The sequence below is a fragment of the Gopherus flavomarginatus genome, chromosome 11 (assembly GCF_025201925.1).
Source record: "Gopherus flavomarginatus isolate rGopFla2 chromosome 11, rGopFla2.mat.asm, whole genome shotgun sequence".
Taxonomy (NCBI): Eukaryota; Metazoa; Chordata; order Testudines; family Testudinidae; genus Gopherus; species Gopherus flavomarginatus.
In genome coordinates, this window is record NC_066627.1 from 14,773,289 (window position 1) to 14,785,871 (window position 12,583).

Below are 12,583 nucleotides of genomic sequence, written 5' to 3' on the forward strand. Positions count from 1 at the left end.
GTGCATCATGGGTTGCCAGTGCGGTGGACGAGCCTTGTCCTGAGAGGACCTCACACAGTTTCGCATCCGTGTTTTAAAATCAGCTTCCATACACTTCCATTCTGCTACTTACTTTAGCCTTCTTAAAGTCCCTTCCATTCCATGCATAAACTGATGGTCTACATTAACTCCTGTCTTTCTATTTTTCCTCGAACTTGTTTAGGGCAGTCTGCAGTGCCATCTCTTGGCTCAGATTTGTCAACACCAATGTCCCTTTTCTGACCTCTGGTTACAACTGCTATGTCATTCTGTTGGGCTATAGTATCTACCTAATTATTCCAGGTGGCCTCCATACCAGTTTGTCATAACTATAAAGGTAAGGGTAATATCCTTCATGTGTGCAGTAACATCAAATCCCTCCTGGTCAGAGGTACAGAATCACTTACATATAAGTGGTTAATCAGTTCAGTTAACCTAGTTGGCACCTGACCAGAAGGACCAATGGGGAAAGAGGATACTTTCAAATGTGTGTGTGGAGGGAGGGTTGTTTGTGCTTTTTGTTTTGTTCCCTCTCGGGTCAAAGAGAGAGGCCAAGCAGGTAATCCAACTACTACTGAAATGATACATATTAAATTACAAAAATTGTAAGTGATAGCAAGCAAATGCATTAGATTCTCTTTTGTTTTAGGTTGTGAATTTTCCCTGTGCTAAAAGGGATTTTTATTCCTGTTATTTTGTAACTGTAAAGTTAAGCCCAGAGGGGAGTCCTCTGTATTTGAAATCATGTTTTATCCTGTAAAGTTACCTTCCATCCTGATTTTGCAGGTGGGATTCTGGAACTGTTTTCTTAATAAAAAATTTCTTCTTTTAAAAAATTGATTGGTTTTTAGTGTCCTAGAAACCCAAAGGTCTGGTCTGCGCTCACCTTCTTAACCTATTTTGTTTGTATATTAGTCTCAAGCCTCTGCAGGAAAGGGGCTGAAGGAGCTTGGGGGATATTTTTTGGAGGATAGGGCTCCAAGTGTCCCCTCCCTGAATGTTTGTTTAAATCATTTGGTGGTGGCAACAATACAGTCCAGGGACTAGGAAAGGAATTTGTGCCTGGGGAAAGTTTTTAACCTAAACCAGTAGAATATAAGCTTAGGGGGCCTTTCATGTGGGTCCCCACATCTATACCCCAGAGTTCAGAGTGGGAAGAGAACCCTAACATGGTGGCAGTGATGGGATAAATTTGAACCAGAAGCACAAACCTCAGGATTTTAAAACCTTTTTTTTTTTTGGCTGATGGAAAACCAGGGAGGGTTTTTTGGTTTTGGTTTGTTTATTTGAAGCTGATAACAGCTGGAATTTTTTCTTCGTTGCCTGGAGGCAGCGTAGTTAAGTCCTGCAAGGGAATTCACAAGCTTTTTTTTTCTTTCTAGCTCTCAGGTTAGGCTAGGTAAAATGCACAAAGGCTAGGATGATAGAAAGGGAGGTCCAAAAGAATCTAGAATTAGCCAGATTGGAAGCCGAGAGAAGAAAGGAAGATCATGAAAGACAAAAGACCTTAAAGCACTTGGAGTTGGATGCAGAGGAGAGTAAGAAGTCAAAATACTTGGAGGCAGCCAGGGAGAAGGCTGCCCATAAAAAAGCCCTGGAGTTAAAAGACAAAGAAATACAGGCTCAGATTGAGGCCCAGATATCAGCCCAGAAGTGATTATTCTTTTACTTATTTTAAAATGCTAAACCTACTACAAAGTGGTGACTCTAAAAGGTCTGTTACTGCCTTGAACTCATCCCAGACACAGATCTGGCTGATGCATCTCTACCAATGGCCCATTAGGCCATTCCTTTCTGCTATTGAAAAAAGGTGGCTGGCAGAATATGGTTAAATCACACACCGTGCTACATTATTATTCTTTATCCTTTATTTTAAATTATACAAAATATAAACATAAAATCCTACTACTACCGTTGTGTCTATTTGTAACACACAGGTTGCCATTCGGGGTCATATATTGCCAAGTTATAACTCAGGGCTCTTTAACAGAGAAACAGATAACAAGAATCAATGACTGGAAACTAAAGCCACCACAATTAAAATTAGAAATAAAGCAGAAATTTTTAACACTGAGCGTGATTAACTGATGGAACAAATTCCCAGGGAAGTGGTGGATTCTCTTCATGGCATCAAATTCAGACTGGAGCACTTTCTGAAAGATGCTTTATCCAAATACCAATTATTGGGCTCAATACAAGTGTAACTGGTTGAAATTATCATGCCTGTGATATACAAGAGCGCAAACTAGATGATTTAATTGTCCCTTCTGGCCTTAAACTCTATGAGTGAATATTTGATGGAGTTTAAAAAATATTACTTATTAGAAGAATTGTTAGAAAGGTACATTCTGGTCACCAAGGTACAATAAGTACTCATACTGTGAGGTTGAACAAATGTCCAAGACGAGATGGCTTTTCAAAGAAAGTATTGAAGAAAGGCAATGCCTTTTTTTTTCTCAGAAAATCCACTTTGTGTAATTGACACAGTGGGTCTCCATAAGTGCGATGATACCATAACTCTGGGTCACATCTATGCTCTTGATCCAACAGTTGATCTGTTCAGTTTCAATATGGGTTTTCCTTCCTATGCAGCATTATCCTATTCTGATAAATGAAGTGGGGGGTGGCTGACTTTTATGGACACCCAGCCAGCCAGTAGCTATAGAATCCCTCTTAGTAGCTGGTCTCAAATTGCTCTACCTGTAAAAGGTTAAAAAAATCTCAGTGAAATGCATAGGTAAAAGGAAGTGAGGGCACCTGGCCAAAAGAGTCAATGGGAAGGCTAAAACTTTTTAAAATTGAGGAAAGACGCCCCTTTTTTTCTGTCTGTTGTTGTTCTCCGGGGAGAGGCAGACAGGGCACAACTATGCTGTAAGAGGCTTGGGTCAGGTATGAAAAAAATCATCAGTATCATACCTGGAAATTACTCATTTAAATCCCCGGATATGTAAGTGGATAAGGAAATAGCTAGGGAGACTCGATAAGGTGTATTTCTCTTTATTTCTTTATGGATTATGGATTCCTCGGTGCTAACCCAGGTGCTTTTGTTTTGCTTTTAACCTATAAACTGACTCAAGAAAGCTATTCTTGTTGCTTACTCCTTATAGTTCTTTTTTTTTAAATCTAGCAATAGCCTGAGTTTCCAGATGTATTGTCCTTCTTTTTTTTTATTAATAAAATTTACCTTTTTTAAGAACAGAATTGGATTTTTATGTTCTAAGAAGTTTGTGCACATCCTTTAATTAGCTGATGGCAACAGCTGATCTCCTTTGTTTTTCTTTCTCAGCTCTTCTCTGATAGGGGGGTGAAAGGGCTTGAGGGTACCCCACAGGGAGGAATTCCCAAGTGCACCTTCGTGGGCTCTCAAAGGGGTTGTGCATTTGGGTGGTGGCAGCATCTCCAATTCAAGGTCAGAGAAAAGCTGTAACCTCGGGAGTTTAATACAAGCCTGGAGTGGCCAGTGTTAATGTTTAGAATCCTTGCAGGCCCCCACTGTCTGCATTCGAGGTGCCACAGTGGGGAATCAGCCTTGACACCTGTAAATCAAATGTGGTTCTCATTTCTACTCTTTGATCTGATTTCCATTTACCTTCTGCTTCAGGGCTTTGTTTGAGAGATAAATCTTTGCCAAATTCACCAGAGATACAAGATTTCACTACAAAAGCCCACTCTATAGTCACAACCACCATCTTCAACAAGCCATATCTCATTCAGAGTCTGTATTTCAATTGCTGTTTGGTTTGTTGAATTTGAAGATTGAATGAGAGGTAAGAATTTCTTTCTTTCTTTCTAAATCAAGTTTTCTTCTTAAGGATGATGTTTAAAAAGGCTCCTAAATGTGTTAATCACCAACTTCCTATGAAATTCAATAACGTTAAGTGATTAATTCATTTATATGCTTTAGAAAGTCAAGCAAAATTAATTTATGTGCTGTATTATATTTTCTGTCATTTGTCTAAATGTGCTTTGCAGAAATACACATTTCTACAACTCTACTTATGTGTCATGAACCAGATTCTAATATCAATTTGACCAAAAAAATCTGATTTAAATTCACATACATCATTGCAGTTCTTTTTAACTGAACTATACTCGAGTCTAAAGCCAGTAGAGTTACAATATTGTGACACTTATGGGAGGGGAAGAAGACTCACAACCTTCTGTTTGTTCCTTCAAAAGTTTGCAATTGAATTTGGGATGTGATGCAAAGCGTTACAACATATTTTACAAAGTACTCTAATATGATATATGAAAAATTACTCTAATATGATCTCATAATTAGATTTGTTGGTTCTGGTACTTTTCTTTTTTTCTTGATTTTTACAGTTGAGTAACTCTATTGATTTTAAAGGAGATACTCCTGATTTACTCCAGTAGATGTCTGAGGAAAATCAGCAAAAGCAGTTAAGCAGTAATAAGTCTAGAGACACCTGAAGACATTGCAGGGAAACTTATCTCGAATACAGTAGGGATTGTTTGTGACATCATTTTAACACTATTCCTAATAATGAAGCAACATTTGTCTATTGACACATAGATTAACACAAAAATGAAATATGCGGTGCTTGATTCCCCTCTCATTGTCACTAGCTGTATGGCAGTGCATCTCCAATGAGTGGAGAATTAGCCCCATTTATTGCAATGGAGTTATGTCTGATTTACACCAGAGTGAGCTAAAAGGAAATCAAATCCTGCCTTTTGTGCATCTTCATTTCACCTACATATATATATAACTGTGTCAAGTTTTGTACTGTATATATTGTATGTTATATATCCTGAAAATGTCCTAGATCACAACAGATGTATTAGTGTACAAAGTAGAATCTTGGTTACTAATAAGACTACTGGTGAAAGAATGATGTTTTCAGTTCATACTGTGGACACCTAAGAATCATAGTTTAATTTAATAGTCCAACTGACATTATGTGCCTCTACTTGAGAACACCAGGGTGTTATTTTCTCTCTTCTACTGTCAAATGTCAGGAGAATATATATTCAGTAGCAGAGACACTTTACTGTGCTGATATATTTTAATGTAGCTCAGTTTGTTTATATATTGTGTGAAATATCTACAACATAATGAAAGATCTCTCTCTCTCTCTCTCTCTCACTCACTCTATCCCCATACATCCCTCTCCCATCGGTCCATCTAGATGCTTCAGTTGCCTTATTGCTGTAGTTTCCGATGCAATACTTGACCAAACCTTTAACCTTTGTTGCTATAGAAGGAACACTCAAGCAATGGAACATAGTAACCACACCAGAGTGACCCAGTTAATCAAGCAGAGGCTCTTTGAGCAGCCTCATCACCAGGGGCTGTTCTTTGGGCTATTCTATGCCTTTATACAGCAGTCGTCATGGGCAATTTCCCAATCATTGTGGCTATTGTTATCCACCCACCTCTTCACACTCCCATGTACTTCTTCATTGCCAATTTAGCCCTGGCTGATATTTTGTGCACTTCCTCTGTTGTACCTAAAATGCTGGAAAACCTGATGCAGGAGAAGAAAACCATCTCCTTTGCAGGCTACATCACGCAGCTCTTTGTCTTAACATCATCACTGGTAACGGAGCTTCTGTTGATAACTGTCATGTCATATGACCGGTATGTAGCCATTTGCCACCCTTTGCATTATGTAAAACTCATGAACAAGGAAATTTGTATCAATTTAGCAGTCAGTGTCTTGGCTGATTGTACCATCACTTCATTTGTCAATATATTGCTTGTGCTGCCCCATTTCTTCTGTGAGTTCCCAACAATACTGGTGCTGTCCTGCAGCTCCACCTATGTCAACAAAATCATGATGTCCTTGGTTGACATCTTCCTGGCCATGGGGAACTTCGTGCTGACCACCATGTCCTATAACTTCATTATCATCATCCTCCTGAAAATCCAGAGCTCCAAAGGGAAGCATAGAGCCTTCTCCACCTGCTCCTCCCACCTGCTTGTGGTTACATTGTACTATTCCACCACCTTCTACACCTACAACCAGCCGACCTCCAGTTACTCATTGGATAAAAGCAAGAAGGTGGCCATAATGTACACCCTAGTCACTCCCACCCTGAACCCTGTGATCTACAGTCTGCGCAATACTGAGGTCAAAGTGGCAATCAAGAAAATCCTTCCATTCACCACAAAATAACAGTTCTTCAGAGAGTGAACCCTATTCTCACCTGCCTTGTCCCTTGCAGGCCAAGTCCAAAGGCGGTGTAAATTTTCATGGAACTAATGATTTCAATACACGTACATTTGTGGATAATCTAAGCACTGTACCCAGATGTCCAGACACTCTTCTGTCAACCTATGTATTGCATACTTTTTTTTAAACCTTGGATTTAATAATTAAAAAAAAAACATTGAATGCAGGGTTCAGTAAATGTTGTTATCCTGATTGTACAAGTAAAGGCGAGTAGAACTGTACTCAGCCTGTCCTGACTGAGGGGGTCACCCTCAACTGGACTGAACTCACTAGGCAGGGGGTTCAGATGCCAGATTGCAGAGAAGACAGTGAGAGAGAGGTGGTTCTGCATGGTGGTGTGAGATCTGCCTAAGATTTATAGGCACCATTTGACCTTCTCCTCTCCTATGTCTAAAGGCAGAGTAGATTAGGCTCTATAGAGAGTGATTTGTTTTAAGTGACCACTAGAGCTGAAATCACTGATAATCAAGTCTAAGTGCTTAGATCTGCTGTGGGACAGTATTTCTGTCAAAGAGATGGCCCAGCCATTTTTATATTTTTATATATTTGAGACCATTATAAATGCTGGGGTTTAGGGTGGAGGCTGAAAGCTCTCGACTCACCATGTAATAACCTTATGATCCTCTGATGGATCCCAACCCCCAGTTTGAGAACCCATGATCTATAAGCACCTACAAGTGCAATAAATATTTAAAAATGGGCTCTTCAATTTAGAAGAGAATGTAACAATGTGACCCATTGGCTGGAAGTTGAAGCTAAACAAATTCTGATTGTGAACATTTTAAACAGTGAGAGTAATTAACCACCAGAACACTATACCTAAGATTGTGGTGGATTCACCATCACCAACAATTTTTAACTCAAGTTTTGATATTTTTGTCTAAAACATCTGCTCTAGGGATTAATTGAAGGAAGTTCTCTGGCCTGTGCTATACAAAAGGTCAGAACAGATGATCACAGGGATCCCTTCTGACCTCGTAATCTATTCATCTATAATCCTTGATTACATCCATAATGACAGGTCTGGGACCATGACTCTGTAGTGATATATAAGCCATGCATGGATCCTTCATAAAGTAAGGATAAAAAGGAAATCTCACTTATTCAAAATAAGTCTGAAGGATACCACAATTTATTGCAATCCCCATTACAGATGCTATACAGTACTACCTTTTCTGTCGATCAGCTGGGACAACAACTGGGGCAATCATTAAGACAAACAATCAGTAGGACCTGGGGACAGTCAGGGGACTTCACTTAAAAAAAATGAAACTCCAAGAAATTTTTTTTGGAAGTTCCATTTTGCTTAATTGACACAATGAGATTCCATAAGTATGGTGACACCAAAACTTTGGAACACAGTTGTAGCTGTGATCCAAGAGCCTATCTGCTTCTCTTTTAAGCATGTGAGTACTTGATTGAAGTCAATAGGATGACTCATAAGATAAGAATCAAGCATGTGCTTAAGTGCTTGGCGGTAATGGGGTCTATATAATTTAAAAGATTTTCCCCTATGTAACTGCAACCCCTGAAATATCTCTTTCATCTGAAATTTAATATGGTTTTTTTTTTCCTACATAGGATTATTCTGTGACTCAGATTTGGCTCTCATTCATGTATTATCAACAGCACTACCTTCAGAGATTGTGTGGAGTGACACCTGTGTAGCTCCATTCAATCCTCAAGTGCTGTGAAACAGCAAAATTGACAGAGCTTGTTGACAGGCCTGTTGACTTTGTTGAAACAAGTCTGATTTCCTCTAGCTCTGGATTTGTCTCATTGACTGTGATGGAGCTATGCTGATTTACACCTGATGGAGAGTTGCCCCATCGAATTCACAGGACCAACGGAGAAGACACTACTCAAAGTTCTCAGAAGTTGGTTTGATAATTATATTAGTGAAGACATAGAATAATAGAAGATTAGGGTTGGAAGAGACCTCAAGAGGTCATCTAGTCCAATCCTCTGCTCAAAGCAGGATCAATTCCCAACTAAATCATTTCAGCCAGGGCTTTTTTAAACCTGACCTTACAAACCTCTAAGGAAGGAGATTTCACCACCTCTCTAGGTTACCCATTCCAGTGCTTCATCACTCTCCTAGTGAAAAAGGTTTTCCTAATATCCAACCTAAACCTCCCCCACTGCAACTTGAGACTATTACTCCTTGTAGAGTAGAGGCATTTAACACAGAGAATGAACTCAGATGATTCAGGACCAAGGATTACTGAAAGTAGAAGTCTGAATGTGAAATCCAGACCCCACTGAAGCCAAGGTCAGCCTTCCTATTGACTCCCATTAATGTGGCCAGGATTTCACGCTGAGATTTTATTCACTGACCTTCACTGATTAATATGGAATCGATATCTATTGGTACCACTATGTTCAGAAAGAAATGCATTGATAGAAAAAAATGCTTTCTCCTGGACAATTCAGTAGAACAGATATTTGGACCTAAGACCTAAAGGAATTTTGCCAACTTAATGTGGAAAGTTTATTTATAGTGATTTAGGTGACTCCCATTTACTTTCTCCTTTGAGGCCTTGTTTGAGAGTCAACTTTTGTCCAGATTCACAAGGGATGCAAGATCTCCCAACAGAAGGCTGCTATATATGAAGATGAATGAGTCATAATTCAGTCTCTGCATTTAAATTACAGCTTGATCCATTGTACTGGAGGATTGAATGAGAAGTGAGAATATTCTTCTTGCTTGCTTGCTTTCTTCCTTTCTCATAATTCATGTTTCTATATGAAGTTTTCTGACTTCTTTAGGCTGGCATTTCAAAGTTTCTAAGCGACCTTGTGAAATTCAGTGAGTGGAATGATTAATTCATTTACACTCATTGGAAAATTGAGCTAAATTTAGTTTCTATATTTTGTTTTTGCTATTTGACTAAAAGTTCTTTGCAGGAATACACCTTTCCATCACTTTTTTATGACTGTAAGACCAAATGCTGACCTCAGTTTGACGGATAGAAATCTGATGTAAATTCACACACTTCAGGAAAGCTGCTCTGTATTTAATTTTAGCTGAGATTAAGTTAATGGAGATATATTACAACACTGATCTGAGATTTGGAGGATTGACTACTTATAGTCTGTGCCCTGAAAAGTATGCAATTGAATTTGAAATGTAATGCAGTGGGTGACTTAAAAAACAAACAAACAAAAGCTCTAATTTGCCTAGAGGTCATGGAAGTGTCTTCACTGAAGGTTTTCAAAAAGAGGCTGGAGCTATCTATCTTGGATGGTTTAGACACAACAAATCCTGCATCTTGCCTAGGGGGAGACTAAATGACCCTTCTAACCCTACGGTTCTATGAGTCTATGATTCGAAATGACTCTAATATGACCTCATGATTAGTTAGTTTTGTTAGCCCTGAAGCTCTTCTGGTTTTCATTATTTTTACAGTTCAGTAACTTCATTGACTTCAAAGCAGATTCTCCTGATTTACTCCAGGAGGAGTGAGAGGAAAATCAGCAGAAGCAATAAACTAGTGATAAGACTAGAGACATTTGAACACAGTAAATGGAAACTTAACAGTAATGCAGTAGGAAGGACTTGTCAATCATGCAAATATCATTCCTAATAAAAAAGCAACACACACACACACACACACACATACACATGTTGGAGAGCAGTAGTCCGCACTCCTTTACACAAATTTTACACCAGTGTAATTCCAGTGAATGAGAATCATTCCCATTGCCGGCAATTTACACTAGCATGAGTTAAAGTGGAATCAAGTCCTTACTTTTTTGCATCCTGATTTCACCTAAACATATATATTATTACAGTATGTTTTTTTCTTTTGAATATTGTATGCGCGATATGAACTGAAACCATCCTATATTGCAACAGATATAATTTGTTAAATTAGTTTGCAAAGTGGAATCTTGGTTATTAATAAGACTATTGGTATATGAATGATGTTTAAGATCATATTGTGAACTCCTATCACATGCATTTTTTGTAAACAGCCCAGATGACTTCATGAACCTGTATTTGAGCACATCAAGTGTGTCATGTCTCCCTTCTTCACTCAAATGCTGTGAGAATATGGATTCAGTTGCTGAGACAGATTATTGTGCTAAAATAATTTATTGTAGTTTAGTTTGTTTATATGCTGTGTTAAGTGTTCACGGTATGACAAGAGATCTATCTATCTATCTATCTATCTATCTATCTATCTATCTATCTATCTATCTAACCAATGTACCTCCCCCCATCAACCCCTCTCAATACTTCAGTTGACATATTGCTGTAGGTGTCATAGGGTTAGCCGTGTAGCAGCAAAAACAACTAGGAGTCCTTGTGGCACCTTAGAGACTAACACATTAATGTTTTTTGTATTTTTTCTATATTGTATGTGTGGTTTATACTGAAACCATCCTATATCTAGAAGTGGGTTATAGCCCACAAAAGCTTATGCCCAAATAAATTTGTTAGTCTCTAATGTACCACAAGGACTCCTTGTTTTTTTTTTTCATATTGTTGTGGTTTCTGATGCAATACCTGACCAAGACTTTAACCTTTGTTGCTATAGAAGGAACACTCAAGCAATGGAACATAGTAATTACACCAGAGTGACTGAGTTCATCCAGGGGCTCTTTGACCATCCTCACCACCAGGGGCTGTTCTTTGGGCTATTCCTATGCCTTTATACAGCAGTCGTCATGGGCAATTTCCCAATCATTGTGGCTATTGTTATCCACCCACCTCTTCACACTCCCATGTACTTCTTCATTGCCAATTTAGCCCTGGCTGATATTTTGTGCACTTCCTCTGTTGTACCTAAAATGCTGGAAAACCTGATGCAGAAGAAGAAAACCATCTCCTTTGCAGGCTACATCACGCAGCTCTTTGTCTTAACATCATCACTGGTAACGGAGCTTCTGTTGATAACTGTCATGTCATATGACCGGTATGTAGCCATTTGCCACCCTTTGCATTATGTAAAATTCATGAACAGGGAAATTTGTATCCCTTTAGCAGTCAGTGTCTGGGCTGTTGTTACCATCAATTCATTTATCCACCTATTGCTTGTGCTGCGCCTGGATTTTTGTGGGCCCAACTTTATCCAGCATTTCTTCTGTGAGTTCCCAGCAATACTGGCACTGTCCTGCAGCTCCACTTACGTCAATGAAATCATGATGTTCATGGCTGACATCTTCCTGGTCATGGGGAACTTCCTTCTGACTATCGTGTCCTATAGCTTCCATCACCATCCTGAAAATCCAGAGCTCCAAAGGGAAGCAGAAAACCTTCTCCACCTGCTCCTCCCGCCTACTTGTGGTCATCTTGTACTACTCCACCATGTTCTACACCTACATCCAGCTGACCTCCAGTAACTCATTGGATAAAAGCAAGAAGGTGGCCATAATGTACACCCTAGTCACTCCCACCCTGAACCTTGTGATCTACAGTGTGCGCAATAAGGAGGTCAAAGTGGCCATGAAGAGAACCTTTCCATTCACCACAAAAAGTTAATTTTTCCAAGCATGAACCTGATTATCACCTGCTTAGTTCCTTTTAAGCCAAATCCAAGGGTGATGTAAATTGTTGCAAAACTATGAACTTCATTAGACACAAATTTGCATTATGATTCATTCACTTGAATAGAACTACAATGATTTACACCAGGTGGGAATGTGTTGCACTGACTGCAGTGAGGCTATGGTGATTTACATTAGCTGGGGATAAGGTTCCATGGAATGTACTAGTCACACTAGCTGGGCTGTCATGTTGGGTCAGAATTTTGAAGGTATTTAGATACCCAGTGAGATTTTCAAAATCACCTTGTCACCTAATATGCACTGATTTCAATGCATATTAGGTGCTCCAGGAAAACTCTTTAGGTTCTGAAATACTGATAAAAATCTGTCTCATTGTGGATCATATTATTGAAAATACAGTCTCGCAGAATAATAACATTCCTTTCTCTGCCTCCATGAGTAAATATGATAAAAAATATCAAACTGACTTTCTCTCTGTGCCTTATTTCCTTAGCAGACTTTAAACCCCAGAAACCTCTCAAACACATATTTTTTTGAGTTCTGGAGGTCTCCAGTCCTCGTGTCATGGACTCAGATCAGAGATTTTAATACAAGAATTTCTATCATCTAATTATTTTTTAGAAAAGACAGGTTTTGTTAGTAAGGTAATGTCTCAATCCCAACAATGTCTAAGATATTAATCAAAGCATTGCTCACTGTTACAACAACAAACAATTCACTGAGATCATGGGTTTCATGTATATTTATTGCTGCTGACTTACTATAAGATCCATCATTGAATTTCTTTTTTTAATGTTTTATTAAAATCCCAAAAAAAGAAACATGCAAACAAAAACAGCTCAGATATATTT

The 12,583-nt window shown here is 38.8% G+C and overlaps 2 pseudogenes; both read left to right on the forward strand.

The window, feature by feature from the left end:
- Positions 1 to 5,259: 5,259 nt before the first annotated feature.
- Positions 5,260 to 6,161, forward strand: LOC127031269 (olfactory receptor 13A1-like; annotated as a pseudogene).
- Positions 6,162 to 10,778: 4,617 nt separating this feature from the next.
- On the forward strand, positions 10,779 to 11,706 carry LOC127031249 (olfactory receptor 13A1-like; annotated as a pseudogene).
- The last annotated feature ends 877 nt before the right edge of the window (positions 11,707 to 12,583 follow it).